This window comes from Protopterus annectens, chromosome 14.part0, assembly GCF_019279795.1.
Source record: "Protopterus annectens isolate FY-2018-M chromosome 14.part0, PAN1.0, whole genome shotgun sequence".
Lineage (NCBI taxonomy): Eukaryota > Metazoa > Chordata > Ceratodontiformes > Protopteridae > Protopterus > Protopterus annectens.
Genome location: NC_056748.1, coordinates 1084287156 through 1084296660, shown reverse-complemented (window position 1 = coordinate 1084296660; position 9505 = coordinate 1084287156).

The following is a 9505-nucleotide window of genomic DNA, read 5'->3' as shown; positions in this document are numbered from 1 at the left end:
GACAGGTGGGTCCGCTGGGACTGGCCTTCCCAAGCATGCTATAGTGTTTAGATTTCATCATATATGGGTTAGTAATAGTCAACACATTCCAGGATTAGGTATAACAGCATGCATATATATTCCCATTAACCCAGACACACCAGATATGAAACAGTTGCATAGCAAACAGGATACATGCATATATGAGACCACAGTGGTAATAAGAACAGCATACAGGTATGTTGATGGCACCATGCCACCAATGTTGGAATAATTCGATATAGCACATGCATGGGAACCATGAATATATTTATCAAACAATTGGACATTATCAGAGTTAATACATACCAGTTGGGGTGGGTATGTTGATTATTGTTGGAGATATGGTGGGGGGGGGGGAGAAAGATGTCAATTAACAACTAGTATAGTCCTATAGTCCACATTATTTTCCAAGTCAGTGCTGTTATCTGTAACTTATAAGTCTTACTACATTACCCTATAGCCTTGCTTTGGACAGTGATATGGCTGTCATCATCATTATATATGACCTGGTTTTATGTGCAGTATACATCTCTTACCTGGTATACCTGTGGAGAGAATGTTTGTTAACACTAACTAACTGTTTCTACACATACTCCCAGATTCTGGGTTGCTGTTTTGCACATAGCTATTCAACTCTTTCTGCACAAACTCTGGCCATGTGTTGACCACATGCTGGTGTGCCTGGACATATCTAGAATATTGCCCTCTTCCACCTTTAGTGACCTGACACACACATATACATGCTTTCCTACACAGTTATATTATGTAGCACAGTGTGGGTGACAGTGACCAGTGATACGTTATTATTCAGAAAAACTGCAACACTCACAATTCCCTACAATACCATAGTGAACAGTACCAGTACAGGTTATAATGGCCTGTATTTCTCAGCACAGTGTTCGTATTCAACATACCTGTGGGAGCAAAGCTTGTTAGCGCTACCTGACTGTTGCCACACAAAGTTCCAGATTACACATTAGTATTATGCACATACATCTCACTCTGTTACTGTACACACTCTGGTCACAGCTTGAGGGCATGGGAGTGTAGATAGGACATACTTGAAATATTACTCTCCTAAGCTTTGGGGGTTGCTACAGTGACAGGTGTGTTCTCATGATGTTTGACAATGACTTGTATTCCCTGTTTGCTGGCTACACATCAGGGATCATCCCACAGACTTACCAGAGGGACAGGGGGACAGCCAGCAGATATGGGCACATATACTGGACATCTGGCCTCATCTGTACAGTTGAGGGGTATTCATCTGTATGCAGCCTAATTCCACTCCCAGGATTCAGACCATGGCTGTGTCTGCTACAACTTAAACACTGTCCATCACAGTTGTGTCTGCTATATAGCTATTGCTGTATATCTCCTATCTGCTTTCTGTCTTATTAATCCCCTGTGCTTTTGCATTCTGACTTTGTATTACAACACTCATATACAGTTTCCTAGACAGTTATATGTATTTGGGCAGTGTGGGCGACAGTGATGTGTAATACCTCATTATTCAGAGCAACTGCATATCATTCTTGTATTTCTGGGAACAGTGTTGGTATCTGACAGACCTGTGGGAGGAATGTTTATTAGCACTACCTGAATGTTCCCACACACAGTACCGGAACCCACATTACTATTATGCACATACATCTCACTCTGTTACTGTACACACTCTAACCACAGCTTGACAAATTGGGATGTAAATGGGACATACATGGCTTCTTAGTCACATAAGGTATTGGGGAGTTGCTAGTGGGCCATCTTTGTTCTCATAGCTGTGCGTCAATCAGTTGTATTTCCTGTTTGCTGCCTATATGTCTGGGATCATCCCACTGATTTCCCAGGGGGCAGGTTGATAGGCAACAGATATGGGTCACTTTACTAGACATTCTGGGCATATCTGTATAGTTGTGGGGTATGATTCTGTATGCAGACTACTACCACTGGCAGGATTCGAACCGTGGCTGCGTGTGCTAAAACACTACAGTTCACATCTCAGTTGCATGTGCTATTCAGTTTTTGTTGTCTGCATTTTCCATATTTACTGTCTATGAGTCTCTCAGTTGTACTAAATGGCCTCTGGGGATTACACCTGTCATATACAGGCATTCCTACACATTCAATTTATGCACAGTGTGGGTAACAGTGCTTAATATTACAATACTATTACATGATTGCATGTCTACATTACCGTATGATACCAGGATATACACATGCAGTCCAGCAGTTAGACCTGTTTTGTCAGGCTATTACACTTTTAGTGACTTACAGATAATACGAGACTCTTACTTCCATATTCTCTAGTGTATGCAGTACTTGCCTTGAACAATACAGGTCTTAAACTAGCAATTAATTTACTACTACTTTTATTTTTATTTCCTATGACAGTAAATGCATGGGTATTGCTGACCTGCCTCGTATTGTAACCTCGCCAGGTGACTGATGTGGGCCTCCTGGTTCGCGGCCTACTCCGTTGCAGCTGTGGGGACATAAGAGGAATATTTAGCCATACCTATCCATGATATACCTGAGCTGGCAATGATTACACACATACTAGGGTGATACTTACACACATCTGGAACATTCCCTGATGCTCTAGCCTCTTAGAGCCACTACTCCAAGAGGTCCCCCTTCCACCGCTTCAGGTCGGCATAGTGGTGCTTGACCTGCTCACCAGTTTGGGGTATGCCAGTGGCACTGGTGAGGTCGTGGGTGAGACGGTCCCAGGCCTCTGCCTTATATTGGGAGCCCTGGTACTGGCTCTGCAGCAATCTCTGAGCATGGTCTTTAACTAGGAGTCCTGCCATGACCTTGGACTCCTGGATGCATCAGCGCTGTGCCCGGAAGTGCACTCCTTCTCCCCTTACTGCCATAGTGCCTGCAAGGGGAAGCTACAACCAGTTATAAGATGTATTCCCGCCCCTTGGGGTTAAGTAGGGCCAATTTCCCACACTTTTCTGTGATTGGCCGGTTTTGAAAAGGCTAAGCTATGGGCAAACCTGCTTACCTAAGGATGGCATTGTTTAAAGGGGTATACCACTAGGCACAATGAGGTAGCTGGTCTACACATTGCTCACACCTCCTAAGCTTGCCTGTGCAATGCTTAGCATTGCTTACATTAGACTTTCATTATAATGCCTTTTTGGCATTGTGTTATTATTCATTACACCTTATATGTATGCCTGGTATCCATGATTAATGTGTACGTACACTCTGTGGGGTCCTTGTGTTTTATTGGGGACTTGAACACTCAATTACAATTGCACCTCACTTCTGGGCTTACTGCTGTACTCCAGTTCACATACTTATGTAGTGGGTTATGGTACATATGACTGTATATTGATTCCTTTCACAGGTTCAGTTTGGTTGTACTATGGTGAGGACTTGTTTGCTACTACCTTATTCTTCTGAACTTTTGTGATGGCTTGGTGGATAACTACTGGGACTATGGTTTATAGGGTCCTGGGTTTGAGACCTGCATGGTTGTTTATTTTGTTGATGGGCAGAACAAGGGCCATTGGATACAGAGTGATTAACACACTTTTGAGCAGTTGTAAGTGGGTTTGCGCGATGGTAATAACTGCTAACCTGCCGTTACATCTGCTTACACAGTGTTAGCTTTAGAATTGCTTGTTAGATATACAACAAAACAATAAGAGACCATACTATTAAAAATATAAAGAAGGAACATAACAGACATCAATGGATAAAGAAATGCAGGAGATTACAACAAGTGAGAAAAAAGTGAAAAGAGAGACTTTTTTGCAGAGGGAATAGTGAGAAAAGATAGGAAAATTTAAAGGGTTCTGTTTAGTCACTATGAGACAAAGTGAGCCAAACAGAGAAAACAAGAGAAAGGAGAAGGGGTGTATATTAAGGAAGAAAATAATCTTGAACAGAGCCCGTGCAATGTTCCTGCTGAGCTAAAATAAAAGAACTTTAAAAGGAAGAGCATTCTGTGCATTAAGTTCATACAGAAAGTGAAACAAATAAATAGGAAGAGATAAAGTCTTTACATGAGATGTCTTTTCCTAGGTGAACAGTACAGATAGGGGATGAAACAGTGCCTCCTTCCTCATGGCAGGTTGATCTTGAACAAACCTCAGAATAAGTTGATCTTCAGGTAAGCCAGTTACATTCTGAAAAGGCTTAGTGCAAAAATGACACTGAGCACAGCATGAGAAATTGTATCTAGTGCTTTTGGGGGAAAAACGGAGCAAGATATTTGCACTTCTTGTATTTACTTTGATTTACAAAAAGACTTGCTACACAGAGTATGTAATAGTGAAGAAATAGCAGTATTCCTACTACTGACAGCCAAGCCTTTCAAAACCAAATGATAAGCTTAGTACATAATAGTATGCTAACAGGGCAAGATTAAAACATGGATCTTGGCAAGATATTAATGCCCAGGATTAATGAAAAAAAAATGATTGTACGTTTTGTGTTGGATACCATTAGTGTAAGAAGACAGACTGATCCAAGCTTCTAAACTCCTTTGATTCCACTCCCTATCACAGAGGTATAATTTGAATGCATTGCAATAGTGTGCACAATACCATTGGAAAAATGCAATCAGTGATTGATCTCTGTATGATTTAGCTTTTTTGGACTAAGCAACTGAATACCCTGCATAAAACCATCTAAACTAAGAAGTGAGTCTTACAGTTTGAAACTGGTCATTTGTGATTAGAGTTCTACCCTAGTAAACGCATTTAAGTACATTAATATCAGAGGGTAGGGATACCAAAGGAAATACGTGGTGATCAGGGACTGACTCTTTATATCCAGAGTACTATACCAACTGTGGCACTGCTTTAGAATCAGGCCACTAAAAGCATCAGTATAGTATCCCTGAATTTTAATTGAATAATAATGCCTATGCTGAGAAAGAAGGTACGGTGTTAACTGGCCCCTCCAGTTCTTGCTATCCTCTTCAATAATTTATTTGCCATTAGAGAAGGGTCACAAGCCTCAAATGGATTATTAACTTTTGAAGACTGTATGACATGTAACCTTGGGGAATGTTAGATATTACAATAGAAACTTGGGAAGGAGGCAACACGCATTTAAAAGCATCTTAAAGTATGAAAAATAAACTGAAATTGGTGATGCCCTTAGCACCAGAATATATAGAAAGGGCTCACACAACCCAGCAAGGGCTATGCAATATAAATGCAAGGAGAATGGAATTTAAAGCTGGAGATCAGGTGTTGGTTTTGGTCCCCTGAACAGCGAGCAAGATTTTTTAGCTACATGTCATGGTCTAGTTGAAATAAGAGAGAGCTAAATGAGGTAAACAACAGAATTAGACAGGGAGGCAAGAGAGGGTGATAATAGATGCACAGTATCAGTGTTTGACACTCTGGAAGGAAGTGCAGACCTAAGCAGTTTGTTTACCAGCAGAGATTAATGAGCATGGTAAAGGAAGGGAGCAGAGTCTTGCATATGAAGTTCAGACAGATAATACACTATTCAAACAACGGGAAACTAAAAAAGAAAATAAAAATAAAAATAATTTATGCTACAGAATGAGGATGTGCTTTCAGAACTGCCTAGCAGAACTGACTTGATTTAATACCATCTTCAGGCTGTCTAGTGGGGAAAGGATAACTTACACCCTTATATTAAAATAACAGTGGTGGGAAGTGTGAGACGAAATTAAAAAAGACATTTAAATGGGTTTAAAAGACGAGTCTGAAAATGAATAAAACTACCTCGAAATATTAGTCCCAAATCCCGATGGAAGCTTCTCGTGCTGTACTAACTTCCAAAGGTGGAACAGTATCTTCAGATTTGCTAGTTGACTTTGCATTAGTTCATATATCCTGGGTAATGCTTACTACACTTGCTTTGATGAAATAATATTCACAAATTCCCTAGGCAGTTAAAACCAGAGAAAGAAATGTCCTTTCTACCTACGATATGACGATGCATTTCAGTATTCCTTTCTTCCCTCTTACTGGGAAGCACGATGTCCTTGCAGCATTTCAGTGGCTCATGGATCAGTTTCCAAAGCTCTCCGCTCACTATACTGCTGCTTACTTGAATGATGCGATTCCCTTTGAAGTCTGGGGTTGCCATCTGGCTAAAATGTTGGCTGTCTCACTTGTGTCAACAGAGGCTACTCTAACTCTTAATGTTTCTAAAAGGAAACTGGGTTTAACTTCACTGAGGTATTTTGCATGTGATGGGCCAAGGAATGGTCATCCCCCATAAGGAGAAGTGGGAGGCAATGAGAGAATGTCCCATTCCAAGTAACAAAAAAGTAGTTACTACATTTGTGTTGCCACTAGTGTTGACTGGATTCTTGGGGAATCTTGTGCCGCAGTTTACAACTACACTTGCCCCTTAACTGATTTAATGAAAGGAATATGACCACAAATAAGATGGATACAAGAAAAAAAAAGGCTTTTAAAAATCTGAGAAAAACACTATGTTCACAGCCAGTATTGGTATCCCCAGACTTTAGTAAACTATTTCAAGTGTACACAGATAAGAGATGGATCTGGAGACTATGCTGTCACAGCTCTAGAATGATGAAGAGTGGCCAGCTTGTTATATGGTTTAATAAATTAAACAAGACTGAGAGGAAATACTCTAATTAAGAGGGGGCCTTTAAAAAATGGATTACCTTTTCCTATAAAGCACTAACCACTTGGTAGGGAGTACACATTGATAATTGACTATCGCCCCCTCATTTGGCTTCAAGTAACAAGACTGACACCAAACCTTGTTGGTTGGCCTTCTCACTTTAACCATATTTTCAAACCATATTCATAATTTTCAAAATTCCAAAGACATGCATCTGGAGCATTTCTCCCCGGGCCTCCACTGAAAACAGGCTCTGTGGAACCTAGTCAGACTTTCCCAGTCAACAAATGTTAAATAAATAAAATAAATAAAAATAAAAAATAATTTTCAGAAACCTCAATGAAGGACACTGTCCTCTACTAAGGACCAAACTACCATAAAGCAAAGTTATTCCTTAGGAGATGCTGATGACAGCATTGTTATCATTAGTTAAACCCCAGATTCAAAACCCCTACAGATGAAAAATCTTTCTCCAAATTGACATAAGCAGTATGGAATCATCTGCCATCCAGAATCTGACAAGTTGACACCCTAAACAGTTTAAAAAATGCCATGAAAGTGATCTCCAAAGGAGCATTATAATCCTGCTAAAAACAAAAAGGTTAGTGTAAGCACATATCACATCGAGCAGATGGCAAATGGAGCCAACAGGTAAGGGTAGCAAGCTATCACAGTTAATAAAGTCTCTCCCAAAACTCTCTTCACATCCCAGTATAATATACAAATATAAATGTTACAACGCTGTCTCCATTTGTTATCATATGATGCAAAATAGCTTCATAAATGCACAGATCATGACCAAAAAGGGTCTGAGGACCAACCAAATGTAATAAATAAATAAATGAATAAACAGACAGGTTCCCTGTAGAATATTGAGCTGTTTCAAGCCACCATTAACTGGATGGCCTTATCAACAACTAATAGGTCATTCACAGGGCATGAAGCCAATTGTTTCAAGCTGGGGTGGGGTGGGGAAGACAATGTAGCAGCAGCTCTGTGAAACCTGAAGGACAACATTGGAAAAGAAGCTGTAAAGTATTCCTACTAGAAGTGATCCACTGAGATCTGGTATCAAACAGTTTCCCAGCAATAAAGCCTGAATTAAATGGAGTGGTTGTGTACTTAGAAGATTTGCAAGATTATTTTGTTTAGTAGGGATATTTGATGAAATATCCAGCTACCTGTGTTGACTATGTAAGGTTTTCAAAATAGAAGATCTAAATATACCACATTTCCATCATGTTTTGTATAAATTATAAGAAATAGGAAAATAGTTTTAGCAGACCGGAATAGGTATGCACACATGGAGAATGTAATGTGTGTTGCTATGCTTTGAAAACTTCCATGATTAACATTAAAAGGAAAACATTAAGCTGAACAAGGGATATTCCTGTAAAAGGAGAAGAGTTGGATCTGCTGTCAAATTTCCACACTCCAGCATTTGAACTCCAAAAAATGCAGCCATTGCAGTAACATATGCACAACACATCCATTGCTTTACACCTTCTGTTGCTGCTGCAGTTTTGGTTTCAGGAGAAAAAAAAGGAAGGCAGTTTTTACTGTGCAGCACAGGTATGCTTTAAAAAAGCACTTTTTTTAAATTGCATAACAGCAAGTAACAATAAATAAATAATTTTGTATTTGTTTTACTGCTACACAGTAAGAAGAAATTGTGGCTATACTTCAGTGTAGCTATCAAACTTGCTGGTGAAAAACAGTCTCACATGAAATAAAATCTTTCCATTCTATAAATGGTGTTTGTACAATGAAGAGATGATATTAAAAAGGCTGTTTCACTCATATTACTTGCATAGTAGATTTACTTGCTTAGCATACATAGTTAAAACAATTTAATCATTGAGGATTGTGTTCCAAATATAAAGCTACTCCATATTCAGTAAATCTTGTTCCTGGTATTTTGCCCAGTTCTACTGGTCTGCAGCCTGTGATTAGAAGGGGCCTGTATTGTGAATATGAACCATTCACTAACAATACAAACTTCTGCATTGTTTCATTGCAGTTGTATCTTTCGGCTTTTCCCGGTTAAGGGCCGCCACAGCGGAACTCCGGTCCGCTAATGATTGGCAGTAGATTTTTACGTACCGAGTTGCCAGCCCTGATGCAAAACCTTCAACGAAGGCATGCCCATTCATGCATGTCTCCACACAGAAGATGCTTTAGCTGAGAATCGAACAGGACAACGTCTTACTGTGAGGCGACAACGCTACCGCAGTACCACCATCGCAGTCATTGTCTCATTGCAGTATTAACAAACATTCAGACAAGTACCAGATTTTCTGGCCATTGCACTATGATTGCAGCTTCACTTTCTAAATATAACTCAGATACTTAGATGGAAAAGGCTAGATAGTAAGCTGTCCACAGATGCATGCAAGTTGTATAGTGTGGTAGGAAACAGTGTAGCAATCATCTCATTTGAATTCACTTGCCAAAAAGTACCTTACATTGGGGTGTCAAGTATTTTAATGCTCCATGTTTCCAGCAAGTATGCCTGCTGAGTTAAGAAACACTAACAAAACCATCATCTAGTCAAATTTCAAGAAAGTCATTACAAATAGCCATTTGGATAATTTGTTGCCCTTCTAAAAGCTGTTTTTATTTCACTTCTATGGTGTCCTCTTAAATTTAAGTGACTGAATCCATTACTGTCCAAAATATAAAACATGTACTTCAACACTTTTGCATACGATACTAAACCTGAAAGAATCACAATTTCTTTTCATTTGGTGTCCATGTCTGACTAATTATACAGAGAAAAAGTTCCAATGACCTGTATAATAGCACATAGTCAAGCACTGTTCCACTATATTAGATTAAATCACCCACTGTCCTACATAAAATGTGAGTGCCTTTGTAAGATGTAACT